Source organism: Agelaius tricolor, unplaced genomic scaffold, assembly GCF_023055355.1.
Source record: "Agelaius tricolor isolate 1412-34295 unplaced genomic scaffold, bAgeTri1.0.p SCAF_8, whole genome shotgun sequence".
Lineage (NCBI taxonomy): Eukaryota > Metazoa > Chordata > Aves > Passeriformes > Icteridae > Agelaius > Agelaius tricolor.
In genome coordinates, this window is record NW_027269268.1 from 9978524 (window position 1) to 9997513 (window position 18990).

General features: G+C 41.9%; 1 long non-coding RNA gene across 1 annotated transcript in view; it reads left to right on the forward strand.

Annotated features, from left to right (window-relative positions):
• The first annotated feature begins 2068 nt into the window (after positions 1–2068).
• Positions 2069–18990, forward strand: part of LOC139592133 (uncharacterized) — a 343580-nt gene continuing 326658 nt past the window's right edge. Inside the window, exons 1-2 of the long non-coding RNA XR_011679906.1 lie at positions 2069–2214; positions 14030–14204. This is a non-coding gene — a long non-coding RNA (uncharacterized lncRNA). The remainder of the gene's footprint in view (positions 2215–14029; positions 14205–18990) is intronic.

The following is an 18990-nucleotide window of genomic DNA, read 5'->3' on the forward strand; positions in this document are numbered from 1 at the left end:
ACTCTGTGCTTTTATATGGGATTCCTTTAAAAAACTCGGTTTGGAGGGGAAAAAGCAAACAGCCAAAATCACAAGTCAGTGCTGAACTACCAGTCCATTTATTATGCTTAATTTTTACGATGACACATGTTATGCCATTTGGAGAGGCAGGATTCCCTAGGTTCTCATGAAAACAGTAGTGCTTAACTTTAGTTTGCTTGGGAATAATTATACCAGTGTTGGGCGCATGTTTTCATTTCTCCCTTCAGAGGAGTGCTGGACGATTGTCAGATGCCAGTATCTGTCAGTAAGCCCCTTCCTTTTGAAAACCACACAGTTTCCAAAGGTTCCTTTCACTGACGTGGCATAAATGTGATTAAATATATTATATTTAAGTTACAGAATCCCTGAGCTTTTAATCTTGGTCAACCTGAGAATTTAAACACCTCCTATGGCTTTCAGAGCTTTATTCCATCCAGAAGAAACCATCTGCTTTCCACAAAATATCACTCTGTTTCTTTGATCTCTTCAAATTAATCCTACTGTGATTAACTTCAATCCAATTAAAAAGAACATGTAGGCAGCTGCACAGGTCTGATTACATGTGGACATGATAGTAGGGCTCCTCATGGGGGAACCAGATCAAGGGCCAATATGTTATGCTAGACGAGGCTGGTAGCAACACTTCAAACTCTGGTATCCTGCTATGACATGCAGTCTATTATAGTACCATACTTGCAAGCTATAAAACTCCTTGCAGTCAAGGAATTTAGAGGTTTTCATGCGAGCGTATATCATTACACATCCCTCTAAAGATGCTATGAGACTGAGCATTTATGTCTATAGCAAGAACTTGAAACAGGGCTTTATTGAGTGCAGAGGACTAAGGCATGATGGAGGGGACAGGAATTCCACACTTAATTTCCATGAGCCTGTGGCAAATAGTGTCTTCCTTACTTATACTTACTGAAAATGCCAAAACCAGAGGTATTTAGGGGCCAAATATTTGATGGAGCTTTTTTTTTTTTGTTTTCACAAAAAAAGCGCACAGAGAAGGGGCAGAATTTTAGGTACAAGTTTAGAGAAATGATCCTTCATCTCAGCCCCCAGACTCATGATTCTCAGGGTCTTGCTGTGGGAAACAAGGCATGCAGTTTGCCACAAAAATCTGTGTGAAGCCTGCATGTTCCTCTGCACTGCACTTAGCAGGCTCCCGGCATTGCAAAGCGTTGTTCCACATCACGGAGGAATTACCATCAGCTTGTGTGGATAATTTAATGAGAAGCACTTCAAAAACGTTTATTGTTATGAATCATATTGCCATGAATAGCCCTGCAGTTGGTGGTGGGCCAGACTTGGAAATGGCTCAGTGCCCAGTGCATCTGCTTTCAGATACCTAAGTGGGGAGTTTTGGTGGCTGGGCTTTGATTGTTCCCAGGTGGAACTGCTGGAGACTATACTGCCTTGAAAAAGAAGCAAGAGCAAGCCAAATTTTGGATTTTTAAATTTTTTTTTAGCATATGTAAAAGGAACAGGAGGGAAATTTTCACCCTCAGCTTGATCTTTGAGTTATCTTTGAAGGACCTGGCCATGGTGTGAGCAAAACTACCCCAGAACCACAACCATAAGACAATAGGAAGAGCAGAGCACTTATGAGTAATGAATCCAGCATTACAAATTAAGGCTGAAAGGCTTAAGGCTTTTATGATTGAATTGGTAGCATTGGATATTAAATGTTTTACTGTGATTGGAATAGAGTTGTTGGGGTTTTTTTATTTGAGCTGTTTGTATATATATCCATAGCTTGTCATTAGTGGTTAGACAGTGATTTGTAGCAGCACAAAATTACTCTATTGAATGTCACTGCAGCTCCCATTCTTTTTCAATATCTCTCTGCTTTCCTTCACTTCCTCTCTCTCTTTTTAACTAAAAAAAAAAAAAAAAAGGTAGAGAAGACCATTACCACACTGATTTATGTAAATACAGCCCTAATTCAGGCTGGTGTTCCAGCAGTCATATAAAAATGATTCAGTGCCATGATGTTTGTATCTTTAATAGCTTCGGGGATGGACGGAATCCTTCTCCTAGTAAAGCCACCTCTGAAGGACTGGAAACGTGCAGATTTTTCATCTGAGTTGCTCTGAGTATTAGAATGATGAATCAGTGACTGCTGAAGCATCTAATTCAATTAAAGCTCTGCATCAAAGAATTGTGGTTGTCAACATTAGCAACCAGGTAAGGATCCTGTTGATCTGAGTATTTAAGATGATCTTCAGAGATTTTGAAAACAGATGGCAAATATCCATCTACTACTGATCCAGCCTTCTGCCAGGAAGATATAAATACAGAGCTAACTATTTGCTATTTGATTAAATCTGAAGATTATCAAGAAATCTAGAATGTGCTATTTAGGAGTCTGGCATATTTTTGTCTTTTTTGCTTCACTTGTATGTAGTTCTCTTGCATGTGTCATAATTGTCATTCTCTGGGTTACCCTGTGTAGAAACAGGATATGCAGAAGTGAAAAATACAAAGTATTCCTTATAGCTTAATGCACCTAATAGAACTATTCACCCTGAGCATTAATCCATTTACTACTCCAATTAAAGTCTTTACTGGCCAAGCTGTAGGATGGGGACAGGTTCTTACTTGCTCCTTGGACTGGGGTTGTTTCTTGCTGTTGCAGAGTTTGCATTCCCTGAGTCTTGTCTTGCCACCCCCATTTTACCCTGTCAGTTTTTTATGTCCACACTCTGTGCTGATTGCTCTCCCCAGCTCAGAAATTGCACTCTCTGCTTTCGCTTTCCTGACCTTGCATGGCCTTGTGCTCCCGTGGACTTTTCTCGAACCACAACATTCGGCCCCGTAAAACACACCTGAAGCAAAACAAGAGCAGGTGCTGAAATACAGCCTTGCCATTAATAGTTCCCTCATCTTCTGCAACTTTTCTCAAGCCTTGATGGCACTTTGAATCAAATTGTTTCTGGATACTCTTCAGAGAAAAAAATGAGTGGTTGTCCTTCAGTTCCCTCTTCCTTGGAGTTTTCAAGTCCTCTGCCTTGAAAAAAGCAAAGGCTGCTCTGCCTCCCTTGGTTTCTAGTGTAATTGTGCTGCCATGTGTGTACTGTTAGCCCAGAGATAGCTCTGTTATCTCTGAATAAGGTATAATAATGTTTCTCTGTGGAAATCAGCCTTTCACTCCACTACCACTGTCTTTATAGGGATATATTTCAGCATATATGAGGAAGTTCATATATAAAGGTTTAAATAGCCAGATTTCCTGAAGCACTCAGCAGTAATATCAGCCGAGATCCCTTAAGTAAAAATGATAGAGACTAAAGAGAATGCCATATTCCTGGATTTTGGAGTTAGGGGGTTGGTTGGATTTTTGCTTTGTTTTGTTTTTTATGTTAAGTTATTGGTTTTGTCTTTTTTTTTTTTTCTTTCTTTCTTTTTCTTTTTTTTTTTTTTTTCTGACCCTTAACTGATTTAATTGGGAGACAATGGCTGGTTGGCATATGTAATAGGAAATTATTTCACTTCTGGGTCTTATTTATGGTGTTTAAAACAGCCTGGTACAGACACCAGATTTTGCAGTCTATGGCCTCAAAAGTCATTAGATGAGATGCTGTGAAGGTGGATGCTGTTCAGATAGTGCACCAATATTATCTGTGCATTTATTATCCACACATGTAAATAAGATTCATAATGCCACAAAGGGCTTGAAAGTTACAGTGACTTAGAACTGTTAGAACTGCTGGTGAAAACAACGTCTATGTCCCCTGCACAGACAATAAAGTGAAAAAGGACCCTTAACCTTGCACAGGGACTTTGTCAGATAGGCTTAAGAGGTGTTTTGCCATTTTCCAGAGCTATCTTGCAAGCTTCATGGATGAAACTCTTCCATCACTTATCTGGCAGAACTGGTTTGAATAATTGTCTGAGTTACTTGGAGGTTACCAACAAGTAGGTCATTCCCAGTGGTGCTCTTTTCAAGGGCTGAAAGATCCCATGCAAAGGCAGATGAAATGAAGCCAGAGTGTTGGTTAGCTAAGGAAAACATTCTTTGGTGTTGCTGTCAATCACATGCACAGAAAAAGAGATTCAATCATAGTGAAGACACTGGACATTCAGCTCAGCTTGATTTTTTAATTTTATAAACAGTAGGAGGCTCGAGAAGAAACAATGAGGAAAAGCAGGGCTATAGAATCAGAAAATAAACTCAACTTTTGATTCCCATGTAGTTTAAATCTAAATTATAGTTATTTACTCAGTCCAAAGAGCCTGAATTTTCACCATTTTCCATTTTGAGCAGCTGTGACAGCAGACTCCATGAAAAAGTCCTGCTTCAAATTTAATTGATAAATTCACATGTCCTTTGTTGTTTTTTTTTTTCTCCTCCTGTCTTATTCTGCTATGGCAAATATAATCCCCCATAGCTTTTTGTGCTAAAAACAACAGAGTTAGCAAAATAACCTTTGCAGTTAGCAAGATAAAGGGTGTGCTGTTAGTAACCCCATAGCTCCAGATTCCCATCCTGCTCAGCCTCACAGATCAACATTGCAGAGACATAACCTTTACTTGGAGTCCTGGTTCCTGCCTGCCTCCTGCAGGAGCTGTGTGCACACTGGAGGTTCTGCCTTTCTTGCTGAAGAATAATTTTTAAAGACAATGACTATAACAGTAGTATTATTTCTAATTTGATATTTCAATGTCAAAAGCAATAATTGGGGTGGTTTTTTCCTATTTTAAGAACTCCCTACAAAAAGGTGATATTTCCTATGCTGAAAAAATACCACCTTGTTTATCAAATGTTAAAAACCATAGATTTATTCCAGTGGCAGCAATTTGTTCAAAATTGGAAAAAGAAAAGCAGTAAAAACTTTGCTTGACCAAAAACCTTGAGCATCTCCATACTTTTGGGGATAAGGACATAATATTTTTGTCCAAGCAAGTTAAGCACAAATTCCACTAATTCAGATTCCTCAAGATCTCCATGCTTGATGTTTTCTGTGGACTGACTTGAGACTTTGATTGGCTTTGCTGGAAGGACACACAGAATTTGGGTGAAATCTTAATTCTTCGTGCCTGAAGTCCAGCAGGCAGAATCCCACATTTTTAAAATCTTATCCAGTGGACTTGTCGGTATTCAAAAATCTTTTTTTAAAGAGCCAGATTATAATCCCTTTGAAAATGTTAAAATATGAATTAAGAAGTCCTCTGTTCTCCATGTCAGTACCATGTCAGTGGCTGTGTGCGAGTGTCCCTGTTGGCAGGGCCTGATCTGTGTCCAGGATCTTCTGCTTATTGTTGAGCACCCTCTCCTGGCTCTCTGCTATTTGCACACCAATTATATCATGCATTGAGAGCTCTGGAATAAACTGCAGTGCCAGTTGAGTTTAGGAGGATGTCTACTCAAATAATATGAGTTGCTGGTCTCCTTAAAGGATACCTGTTTTTTAACAACATAGCTGATTTGCAGCCAAGAAATCCTTCTAGTGGTGAAATTCCTCAGTAAGGATTTTTTCTTGCATTTAATGCTGCTTCTAATTGATCCCAGAAAAGCACTTGCAGACTGAAGAATACAATGCATAAGGCACAATCTGATAAGGGCGTGATGCCCAGCTGGTAAAAATGTTGTTTATTGGGTGACTAAGCCTACACATCTCTCAATGGATGTTATCTTTCTGTAATACCTCAAGCGGCCTAAAGCTTAATCTAGGCATGAATTGGTGTGTCATAAAGCAAGGGATTTTTGCTGGGATTCTGCCAATAAACAGCAGCTAGAATGAAAATAGGAGGTGAAGCTTCAGGGTTACCACTCAGTTAAGAGTTACAATATGAGAAACCATCATCTGATTTTTGAAACTCATAATAAATTGAGCTGGAGCACATGAAAGTGCTCCTGCAGTATGTGACTGACTGCTTGCCATGGCTAAGGCAGTCTTAAATTCTTTGAGTAAGTCACAGCAGAAAGGGCAGAAATCTTCACTTGTTGCTTTCCTGTTATTCCACAGCCAGTCAGCATTACTGCTAAATTTAGCAGTTCCCATGCACCTCATCTGGATCCATCCAGTAGCTTCAGGTGTCTAATGAAGGCACCTACTTATATAGGTCTTGGTCATTGTCCTCTTCATAGTTTGTAGGAGTTCAGGGAGATGAAATTCTTAATTTTGGCCCTTTATGGATTTGTTGGGGGGGCTCTGCTGCTATTAACAGCCCATGTCCCTGCTGGCTTCAGAGAGACGTTTGCCCTTGGAGCATATTGTACCTTGAGGAAATCACCACTGCTCAGAGACCAAGAGCCAGGCTCCTCCTAAAGGTGCTAACAAGACATTAAAAACAGCATCGTAGCCAGTTCCCTGAGTGCTGACAATTTTAAACATGAAATTTAAGTGTTTCCAGGCTGGTTTAAATTTGCAACATCATCCAAAGTCTCTGTGATATTTGCTCTAATTATCCTGTTAAATAAAACATTGTTTTAGTAAGGAGTTTCTAACATCAGTCCCTCTCATCTTACTCTCAGGCACCACGCTTGTCCAAAAAGATTTCCTCACTTGAGGAAATCTCAGAGGAAAAGGATGTTTCTGAGCACTGGGAACATTGTCACTGAGCACCCACCAAAGAGTAGGATGCCAATTTGCAGTAGTGAGGATTAAACTCCGACATTTTTTATTGCACTGAGCTCTGTGACTCTGTATTCCTATACAGCAAGTGTGACCCTGGCTTTTGTGGAGGAAAGCCATCATTTCTCCTAGATGCTATTGTGGGACTGTTTGGTGTAAGTAAAGATATCCTGTTCAGCTCTTTGATTTCAGCCTTCAAGCCAGCTTTCATTTTGGATTACCCTCAATTAGGAGGCACTTTGAATTTTTCTGCTGTTTAATTGGAAGATGTGAATAAAGAAGCAGGTAGAAACAAAGAGAATACAGAAGTATTTTCAGGTCATTGCAAAATGAGAGCAATGGTGTTACTGAATTGGAGTGGATATGAGCAGGGGCTGTTTCAATTTGTGTGTGACTTTGATACAGGCAAAGACACCAAAGTCTTATGGTTTTTAAGTTAAGAGGCTCAAAGAATAAATTGACTGCAGCTGAGATCTGAAGCAAAATACTAATTGTTTATTTCCTTTGTATGTGTTAGAATACACCTTTTTAACTGCAAGAGAAACTCCCTAATTTGTAATAATGAGATTAACTGGAAGAGAAAGAGTAGCACAAAGAGAGACACCATACCATGAAGTGTTCTTATTTATTAATTCCACAGTGGAAACAATCATCCCAGTTTTCTTTTGTCTGATTCCTGAATCACTGGGATGGAATTTCATCCGGAAGGAATAAATGCAGGTAGTTCCACTGAGTCGCAGAGGACTGTGTGCAGCAAACTACCCATGTTTCTTTCCAGCTCGAGTAAGCAAAGAATTGATAATATGTGGCCATGTCTTGGCCAGGCAATGCTTATTGCTATTGATTAACATTTTTGTTAAGTAATAGAAGCAAGGAGAGGCCATTATACAAGGCAGGGAAAAAGACAGTGAGATGGAAGGCTTTGGTGTCGAAGGCCAGAGTTGGGAGCAGGGGATGTTTTTCCCACAGGCCCAATGCACTGCACCGACCCCCTCCATACACAGAGAGCACTTGCAGAGTGAGAAAAGCCCATGGGACTTTGCCGTGTAAAACCCCTTGCAGGGCCCTGGTGCGGAGCAAGGCTTTCCCAGCTCACTGTGCATTGGCACTCCAGCCCCAGGTCGGGAGGCTCTTGGCAGCGCTCCCCTTGGCAGAGGCAGCCGAGCACAGCCCCGCTGCAGCAGCAGAGCAGGCCCTGCATCTTGAAGTAAGTGAATTTGCTCGGCTAATTGCTCGCAAGTGCTCCCTCCGAGCACCTGTAAATTGTTCAGTTTAATAGGGTGGCAGCTGTTGCCGGCTGCCTGGGCTCTCGCTGCCTTGGAAGTAGTTGGGAGATGAGAGCAGCAACTTGTGGCACGATTATCTTTTTCTCCATTTCCTCTCAATTTCATTGTCATTTTCTTCTCTCTTAAGAGCGCTTAAAAGCATTTTTTTGCTCATTATAATACCCACAGGAGCTGTTGTGAAGTGCACTTTTTGCGTTTAAGGTTTCAAAACCTAAACTCTCTGACTTTAAGAGGTTTGGAGAGTGGTTTAGTTGGAAGACTGCTGCTGTGCAGACACCTGCAAAACACTGAACTTAAGCTGGCACGGCTGGAGGGAGGGATGGCTCAGGAGAATGGGTGGTTACACTGTTGGGCTTCAGTGCCCTCTGTCTCCTGTAGGAATGAGAGTCTGCTGCTGGCTGAGTGGAAAGTAGATGCCTGAATATTTGGATGGATCTGGACTTTGGTTTTGAGAACTTGGTAGCTGTAATGGGACAGTTACTTTTCTGATTCTAGCATGCTAGCAGGAGGGAAACAGAGTCACTAGTAATAAATGAGATGTTCTCCCAGTTTGAGCAAGGTGTGGGAAGAATGTAACACATCTATCCATGGGATTTAGTGGGCTGGAGTAACCCTCAATCTGCAATCTGCAGAGGGTAGAGGGAGCTGAAGCTCTTAATGCAGGTACCTCCATCAATTCTCAAAGTGTGCTAGAGGAAATTATCCTTGTGGTACATTCCAGATAACCAGGAAGGACTGGCAGGAGATGCATTTCTCTGAAATGTAGCTGGGCTTCTCAGATCCCCTTTGCCACTCCTGAAGTAGGTAAGGATTGCTGCCTCTGCAGTTGTAATGGTTGAGTGCAGGAAACTCAGGCAAGAATTGGGATCTCTGGGCTTTCTAGTCTCCCTGTGTTTGCAGGACAGAAATGTATGTGTGCCTGGAGTGTTCTAGCAAGCTCTGCCTTCACATGTAGGTTTGTGCCCCCCTGTCTTTTCCATTCTAGGTTGGGGACATGCCATCTCAGGCATATTTCCTTCTGTGGCAGCTGAATCTGGGTGCATGACCCACACAAGTAAATGAGTGTCGAGGTTTACGGGAAGATCCCCTGGTGCGGGAGCACTGCCCATGGCCTTACCTTAGAAAAATCAACTTTTGTGTAAATGCACTGCTGGTGAGAGAGGAACCTCTGACCCTGAGCAGTCAGACCAACACAGGGGGGATTCTCCCCTCCCAGGAACAAGCAGAGCAGGAATACACCCTGGTGTCTGGTGTCACAGCGATGCCATGGCACTGCAAAATCCGCAGGAGTCACTGGGAGGAGAGGGCAGGAGATGGCCACACACAAGGACCTGACTTTGTAATATGGTAGGTAGGATGCTCTGGTGGCAGGGAGTGGGACAGCTTAGGCCCTGCTTCCCAGCACTGTCAGCATCTGAAACCAAGAACAGCAGATCTGTTCCCCTCATCTGACCCAAAATTAGATGGCATACAAAGGAAATATCCAGACTAGTGAGCTGTTGTAAACCTGTCCCTGGGTTTTGGAAATTAATTCCCCCTCCTTTGTTTATTCTTATACTTGCTGAGTTGCCAGGTTCTCCTCTTTTTTTTTTTTCTGAACACAGATTGCCTTTCCTTGGCTTTGAAAGGAGAGGAAGTTTAAGTGGTGTGATAATAAAAGGACAAAGCCTGTCATGATTAATAGTCACATGAAATCATGTGTGAAGAACATTCAGTTATAGCTATCCTCAGGAGAGTAAAGTTCCCCAAATATCTTAACAGAAAGAAGGAAAAGGGACAATATGTCTGTGATTCTTTGTGATCAGTCACTTTGCACACAGACAGAAGGTAAGGAATACTGCTGCTCACAGAGAGCATTTGGGGGAATTGACAGTGAAAGGGTAAAAAAAAAAAAAAATTAAAGAAGTTTGTGAAACATTGACAAAAAGTTTGGCTTTTGCTAAAATTTGGAGCAGTGCTCCACTGGGACCTCTTCTAGCCCAGGGGCTGCTTCTGTTTAAAATCATTAATAGCCAGTTCAGTTTCTGTCAGTGTTATTGGCTGAGCCAATATAGTCCTATTAATTTGACTGAGCTTGAAGATAGAGAGGAAATATAAAAACCTCTTCAAGCTGCTGGTACCTTCTGGGATCTCAGGCATACAGTGGTCTTGATAAATCTTACAAATTCATACTTGGGGGGGGAAATTTGCTAAGTGGTTCACAGGGGCTTACCTGCATCTTAATGGGTAGTGATCAGGCAAAATGTTACAGAATGGTTTCAGCATAAATCCTGTGATGTCTAATCCTTGTTTTTAGGGGAGGGATGTTACCTCTAGGAATAACCTAGCCTTTTATCTGGACTTCCACAGCTTGCTGATATTCTGTCCAATTTTTACAGTGTAAATAAAATTGTTTGGGATGTTTATCACCCCGATCAGCAGCAGTTGTAAGTTATATAGCCCAGATAATAGGAGTAGATCTATTGAAATGCTACTGGGCTATAACTCAGGACTAGCTGCCCTAGCCTGCTTCCTTCCTCTGCATTTTGTTGAGTGGTTAGGAACAACACTTGTCCATTGACTAAGCTCCTTCCTCACCCTAAAAAAATGTGAATTAATAGAGCAGGAAAGTGAAAAATTACCCTTCTAGTTTTTGAATTACTGTGAGGTTTGCTACCTGGGTTTTGCTGCTCCCTGGAGTGAAGTGATGGTTTTGAATTGCTGTCTCTGGTTTTTGCCTGGAATTCTGCCCTAGCCAAACTCTACAGTGATGTTCATGTCCATTTCCACAAAGTCTTGAATATGCCAGTTTGAAAGCAATTTGTATCTACCATTTATCCAGGTGCCTTTATGCCTGACTGTGAAAGTGTAGAAATCCCCAAAGCATAGTTCCTGCCCAAATCACTGCTCTCCATGCCTAAAATTGCAAGCAAGGAGTGGATTCAGGTATAGACCCATAAGCTGCTGAGAGAGAGATAATACTGGGAGGCATGTGACACAGGAACCTCAACATGGGCTGCTTTACCATTACCAAGGGTGTCCTCAAAGGATGCATGTGCAAGGAGAGAGGAGGGAAAACAGCTCAAGCAGGGATGACAGAGCTTTTATGCTGCATCCAAAAGGAATGAGATGTAGAGGGTTCAGCTAAAATCCAGAGAGGACAATGCTTTGCTGGTAGAAGAGAGTTTTCTCGTGTGTGTGTGTGTTAATAACCAAAGTGTGCAACAATTTTCCTTAATGCCAAACATGTACCTTGATCAGCAAATTATCTGCTTGCACATTAAATTATGCACTGTGATCTCTGAGGTGTATTAAATTTTGAAATCAGATATTTTATCATTAATGGAAAGCTAATGAGCAACAACGATATTATGTGCCTCGGTTGACTTTTGTCAGAAGCAACCCATTGTAGTTGGAAGGTGACTTTTCTGAGTCTCTGATGGTAATATGCCAATTATTTCTGAGTCTCTGGTGGTAATATGCCAGTTATCAATGCCCCTGGAGGCTCCAAGTGCCTACCATGGATGTTTTACCTCAAACTGTGTATGGAGCAGGGCTTCTCAGTATAGATAAAAGCCGATTTGAACAGACTGGAGGAGAGAGAGACCAGTTTTTACCATGCAGATTTATAGCTAAAGGCATTCTACCAGCTTCTGTGTTTCAGCTTCTTTCATCCAATGAGGTGGCTTTTAGGATGTGCAGTTTCTTTGGACTTTGGGTAATAAAAGCATAAGGTGGTGCCTTCACCTACAGTTAACATGTAGGTGCCTAAATTAGAATAAATACATATGCAATGTGTAAAGTGCCTGAGGATGACTCCAGGTAATTCTGAAATGTTTATTATTGGGATTATTGAGCCATCAGAAATCCCAGTCAAGATCAAGGTCCCATTATAGCAGACTGCCTTTCCTGTACCTGCTCTGCAGTTTAAACAGGTCTAGGAAAGTGGTGTGACTTTTTCAAGGACACCTAACTTGTCAGTGACAGACCAGGATCTAAATTGGAATCTTCTGCTGTTTGGTTTACTCTGAGGTACAGGTATTGGATTGCACATCATATATATCTATGTCTAAGTTAGCTTTTACCTGGAAGTTTGGGCTTCAATTATGTTAAAGGGTGTCTGGGTGGGCATGTTGGAAGCCATGTCACTGCTGTGCCTACCCATACTGTCCTTTCAAAGTATCTCAGCATGTCCACGTCACCCCTGTTTGCACCATGAAGTCTTGCAGAAATGAAGGCTTTACAAAATGCTTTCACCAATGAACTAACCTTCTTTTCTCAGCTCAAGTGGATAAGCTGAAGCCAGATTTGGATGCAACTCTGATCACCCATGACATGGCAGATACCGTGGGCTCACTGCTTGATGGACAGCAAGTCCCAGCCCCTGGTCTCTGTTCCTCAGCTGCTCTGCTGGCTGGGCAGCCATGTCTGTCCCCTCCAGTGCTTGGATCCATGCAGCAGGAGTGGGGCCAGCAAGGTGGTGGCACTGCTCACCCCATTGTGGCAACCAGTGCCAGGAGCCTGCCTGGCAGGTGTGTGCCTGTTGGTGGGGTTGGGTATTGGCTGGCCTGGCAGGCTGACCCTGCCTACAAACACAGAGCTGGATGAAGCTATTTGTAGGGCTTAGAGATGACTTGCTTTTACATCCCTCTCCATTGCTGCACATTATTAGACTCCCTTGACTTTTATGAAGGTCCTAAATTGCTACAGAAAGCAGTGCTGTTTTCTGCTGGCTTAACTATTGCATTCCTTAAGGCTTGTTTTTCAGTGCTACACTTTACTGCCTGTTAAGTTAACTGGATTTTTATCTCCTCTGCCTCTGAATGTCTTCTGTAAAAGTCCAAAGTAAGCCACAGCTTGCCCAGAGGAATATTCCAGGAGAGAAAACGAAGAATTCAGGAACAATAATAATGTAACTCTGGCAATCCTGTTGCAAAATAATACTACAAAAACATTTAAGCATGAAAGAGTGATTCCTCCTATAGATATCTACTTAGAGTACAAAAGAAAAAGCTCCCCAGGGACTTGCTCTCTTAGAAGAGGTTGCAAGTCTAGTTTATCCTCTGTAGATGCAAGTGTATATTACAGATAACTTTGAGGTGTGCATTAATGGGGAAGGTATTTTCTCTCATTCATTGTTCCTCATTCCTTTGCCCCCAAATATTGGAGAAAAATGGATTATGCATCATCATACTCCCTTGGGTGTGATAAGTGCCCTTAGCTGTGTTGAGGCAGCAATCTGCCCCTTCTTCCTCTCAGTCCCCAAACAACCCCTGTTTGATGTGGGGACAGAGCAGAGATGCACAAAAGCAGTTTCTGTGCTAACCCCAAGCTGCATGGGTTAGCAGTGGGCAAAGGCTGCTGTCCATACCCTCTCTTGTGGAGGATAGGGCTGAAATGCAAAATGGGCATTTGATGTCATGGCCTAATGGTTTATCCCTCACAGTGCAGAGAGACTGGGCTGTGTTCCTCCCTTGTTGGCTATAGTCTGCCTGAAGGCTTTGCTAACTTTACCCTGAAATATGTTCCCACAGACTGTTTATGCTATCCTAAGCCAATTAAATAAAAGTACTGTTAAGATGTTTATGTTTCCTTGTTTAGCAGCCACTGGGCTCTTTATGCTCCAGCATGAGCAAGGGCTGCTTTGGGGCTGTGTGTGTGTGGGACTTAACGGTGCCCACCAGAGCTGATCCCACCAGAGCCCAGCCCAAGGCACAGAAGAGACACAGAGTGCCCTTTACAAGGCTTGCTGGATGAGAGTCAGGGGTTTTGAGAGAGACATCTCTACAGATTGTGAGGGTCTTCTGACAATTTGAATAGTTTGGGGTAGTGAGTGTTGAAAGGTCTCCCAACACTGCTCTAATGGCCAAGGTTTGCTGTCGTGAAACTAAGGCTAATGGAGAGTGTTTGCATCACTTGTAATGGCAGTAGGTTTTAATTTTCTTTTATCAGAAGTTACTTGTGAGCTAACATTGAGGGCTGATCCAAGCTGCAGGCAGCTTTCAGGGAAGCTTGTGGTACAAATCTCCTCTTTGCTCTTCAGTGTGCATTTGGTCATCAGCTGGGTGATTTATGTGAGGAGAAATAAAAGATGGGCTGTGGTAGTGAAATTTAGGGAGCAGCCAGAAGTACTACTGAAACTCTTGTTTTATTTTACAGGAATGTGAAGGATTCATTACTTCACAGAGCAAAGAATATATTTTTTTTTTTCACCGAACAAGTAATAAATGATGAGGAGGAAGAACTTTAAATATCAATGGACTCTGTTCATGGTCATATTGCATCACATGGAAGAAAAGACAAAAATCAGTGAAGGCGTTTCAAGAACATTCAGGTAAACAAAAACTTGATGCAGGGATGCAACCAAGGATAGTCCTAAACCAAGGCTAGACCTCGAATTAATGCTCCTGGAGATGTAGAGGGGCTGTCATGATATTTTATTCCTTTCTGCTTCTGATAGAATAACAAGAATCCTTCTTGAAGGACAGGGCAATTTCTGTTGCCAAGCACACTATCCTGAGTAGCAGGACTGAGACCTAAATCCTAAGGTTTCTTCTTTGGTTTCATATGTTTGATAGCTTCTAATGACCCTTAACAGTGGCTTGCTTTGTGTGTTGCAGTTTTCAGTTTTTTGCACCTCTCTGAATTAGTTACTAAAATGATTAAAAAAGATACCTTCAGTTATCTGTTAATCATGAATATTAGGGTTCATAGAACAGATATTTTGAGTCTTTTAAAGAAAGTGCAATAGTTTTTGGCTGAGAGGGTATGGTTTCAGTTCAAATAGTTAAAGAGGAGGAGAAGGACACTGGCTGAGTGAAGACACTTGTAATCTTGTGCATAGATGGCTTTCATGATCTTGGTATACAGGGCTAGGAAAGTGCCTTTCCCCTGTGTAAAGAGACTATGATTGCATTTAAGCAAGTTAAAATATTAATTCAGCAGATGTGTGCCTTGAGATACCAAACTACTTTCTGGAAAGGAGCAATCAGTAGCTGATAATATGAGAAATGGTTGTTTTCAAATATTCAAGAGCTATTCAAGAGCCAGATGTGCATTAGTTTAGCAATACCCTGGCAGATCAGGTTGACTTTTTAACTCACAGAATATGGGTGGTAATAGATGGTGTCCAGTTAAGCAGAGTTGTCCATTTCCATCCTGCTGTCTCCAACTTGATAATTGTGATAATTACACACCTTCTAACTTTAAATATCCTCAGACTTATCTCATCATGCATTTCCTGCCATTCAGCCCACTCATGGATAGGGTGTTCTGCAGCTTAAATGCTAAAGAAGTTTTACTCCTATCACATCTTTAAACTGTTAATAAAAAATATTATTGTGAGACTTTTCTACTTATTCCAGAAGTCTCATTGTAAATATGTCTTCTTTCCTCAGTGAAACAGAGAGCAGTGATTGGTGGTGGCAGGCAAAGCACTGACCTGTGTTTAAACCACTGTTGTCACTTTTCTGTGAAGCTTAGTGACTCTATGAATACTGGGATTATGGGAATGGAATGAAAACCCAGGATACCTCAGGAATAAATGCTACTTTCTCTCTGTAGAGTAATTAATTCACCAGCTACCTGGGAGAGGACACTCTGCCCTTGGATTTCCTGCCATGTAGAGGACATCAAGCTGGCCAGACTCCAACTAGGAGAAGAATTTTTACTTTGAGAGCTGTTTTCTGAAGCACCTTGTAAGATGTCCCTGATACTGACGCCTGCAAGTCAATTTGGTGCCTTGAAAATTGTGCTGATCACCACAAAATGTGTGTAGCCACAATCTGAGGAGGGGGGATGACCCTGTCTTGTTCCTTCATTGACCTTAGAGGGAGCCTAAGCAGTTACCTGAGGTTCAGCATCTGAATTTTAGGTAAGAAAACACAGATAATTTTGAAAATTCAATTGCATGTCCAGTTGCACCACTGAGAACTAGACCGTGGATGAAGTGCTTCCTTGAGCTGCAGCTCAGGAAGGCTGTGGAGACCTGAGCACTCCCCAGGTGTCAGCTCAATCTCTTCACCTCTTGGAATTGAGTAAAACCTTTCCCAGATGTTTCTTGTACTAAAAATTTTATCTCTTCTAAATTGCTGAGGAGAGAGCAGAATAGTCACCACCCACCAACCTGAGTCCTGTCCCAAGAATGCAGGTGGCATGTTACATGTTTTTAGTGTTGTGCTTCAACTTTTTCTATCTCCTCCATACCCTGGAGACAGTTTATTGCCACGTGCCCTTTGCAGAGCTGGCCCACCCTTGTCCTGTGCCAGGCTCCATGAGTGCAGCTCAGCTTTCCTGTCAAATTCCATTGTCAGAACAGAAAATTCTTCCTCCTTACACTGGTAAGGAGCACAAGAGGTGTGTGTGTTTTCACCATATTGCAACTGCAAAGGGGGAATTGAAATGGCTGGTGGAGCTTCTCTTGGTGCTAGAGAAATCTTGATGATTTCTCAGTCCTTGAAGTTTAGGACTCCTTCCTTGAAGCTTTTCAATAAGAGCTGCTGCAGACTTGACACGTTGGCATTAATTTAGTCTTCACAGAGGAACACAGAACAGATGAGCTAAAAGCGCTAGCTGGAGCTGCCCCTGCTCTGAGTCTCTAATAATTCTGCCTTGGGAGAGAAGAAAATTATTAAAAACCTGTACTCCTGAATTCTTTCCCTGCCTCTGTCCCATGATGGGAACATATTACTGAAATCCACAGAGCTGGTGAGTTGCAAATTCCCTGACCAGGGCACAGAGTTTGGATGGCTGTGCTTCCCCCTGAGTTGTTTGTGCAGCTGCCACTGGCAGGGATATGTGGAGTGAGCAGCCCATAGTGCAGCCTTTCTGGGATATGCTGCAGCCAATTATAAGACTGATGGAAGCAAGAAGATTTTTTTTTTCTTAGGCTACAGAATACAAAGAAATAAATATTCAGACTCCATAGCTGCAAGTAAGCCCAAGGGCAAGGTCAAATGCAAACATTTCAGTGACTTTTTGGTTGACCTGTAATGGCCTTTTCAGCCTTCTAGCATACAAGAGTCATCAGGCTCCTGGTCAGAGTATTGGGTTATGCTTAGAGCTCACGTTATTTCTTCCCTGAGGCAAGATATTGTGCTTTGTGGTTATTCTACTGTAAAGGTCAAGCTGCTGAGGCATTAAATGCATCCCTCCTTTTCCTGTATTGGCTGTTTTCTCTTTTAGGTCTGCTTCCACGTTTGGGGTTTGTGCCTTCCCTGGGTAGTTACAATGAGTGTACTTCATAAGCAAGTTAAACACCTAATGTACTCTCATTCTGTCTGTTTTCTTCCTCTGGTTTCACCAGCTGTTTCCAATCTTGCATATTGATATCCCCAGGAAGGCAGTCTTTGTAGGCAAATAAATTAAATTGAGTGGCAATGCTTGACACCAGGTTTATGGACAATTGGTGATTAAGTTACCTCTGAGAAGCATTTGACTCCCAAAGAGAGACACAATATATTGCAAATATGCTCTAGTCTTCTGCAAGGGTTTTTTGTGTAGGGTGAGAGTTACAGGATCATAACTAATGCCTTATGATTAGCTAAAACTTTGTCTTTCAAAGAACAGGATCTCAGCAGAAGGATAATATGGCTGGAAGTAAAATTATTGTCCTATTTTGGGGGTGTTGGGGTGGTGGTTTGTTCAGGACTTTTTTTTCCCTTGTTTTTTTTTCTTTGTTTGGTTAGGGGCATGATAGATGGAGAACTGCATTTAATGTTCCCTGTGGGAGATGATGCTTTTGGGATCTTGGAGTAAATTTGGGACCAGCTATCACAGCCAAGATGTAGTGAGGAACTGTCAGGATATAGTCATTAACCATGTATGGCCAGCAAGTCTCTCTGTGAGGCAGGCTTCATTTTCTGTAACATTCAAAACTAATCAGAAAACAAAGATTTTATTAGGGGGTTTAATATGTTTTCCTCCATTCTCTGAAATTAACATCTGGGAGGTCATCCTTGTCTTTTCCTGCAGTCTGGCAGGGGTAAAAGGAAAATTATTAGGCTGCTTTCAGTCCACCTTTTCTGACTCTTCAAAGCAGAATCACATGTTTGGTGCTGAGCTTCTAATCTGTAATCTTATGGTTAGACATTGCAGGATTACTTGTAGTTCTATTTGCTATTCGAAAGTTTATGGTTTTAAGGCTGAATAGCTGAATTTCTTTAGCCTTGAGTCCTGATTCTGCAAACAGTTCTTATCAAAAGGGGATTTTGTGTAGGTCAGGAACTTGATTTGCTTTCCTGTCTTTTAGTATAGCCCTGAAAGCTGCCTTGATGATTATGGCTTTGTGGTACAGCAAAGTGCAGCAAGTGAACTTTTCTTTTTTATGTTGGTTGTTGCTTTGGATTTTAGTTTGGCTCATTTCCTAGAAGCTAGTAGCTCAAATTGGTTTGGGAATTGCTAAAAGACTGCCTTAGTGCTCTAAGCATCAAAATCTCAGTCCAGCAAAACTCTTAGGTGTAGGTTTAACTTTAGACATGGTTTTTAGATTCCATCATGCAAAATGGACTTTTGGGAAGACCTGAGGATTGTATTCAACTCCAGCCACATTGAGGGGCCAGTAGTACCCCTGGAAGTGTTGTGTTTAGTGACCCATGGCAGTGCTTCTTTCCCTGCAGTGAGGAGTGGGACACAATTTTAGCTGGATGTGTTGTTCTAACAGGATACCTCCAATATTTAGGATTGAAGGTGCTTTTGTCCCTAAGGGTGCTGTTTGTTGGCAATGTGGCTAATGCAGCTGTCTCCAGCTCACCAGTGTATGAATGGGAGAGGCTTGGAAGTGGTTTATGCTCAGACAGCAGCTCTGAGACATGAGAGAAAAAAAGAAATGAAACATGTTGTTGCTTTGCACACAGATTAAAAAGCTGCTGCAGACTGTTCTGTCCAGGATGGGATGTGGCAGTCTGAAAAAGAAGACATAAAAGTAGTTTGGGACTTGGTTTCATTTCAGCTGGTGCCACAACCAGCTGTACCTGTATTTGTAACTGAATGACTAGCAGCAGGTTTTATATTCCTGCAAAACTTATTGGGATGAGAGGTTTTGGAACATGTGCTCGTTTTGCTTTTCTTAATAAAACTGAGGTCACAGCATCTCTCAGAGCCTCAGTTTCTCCCAAAATGAA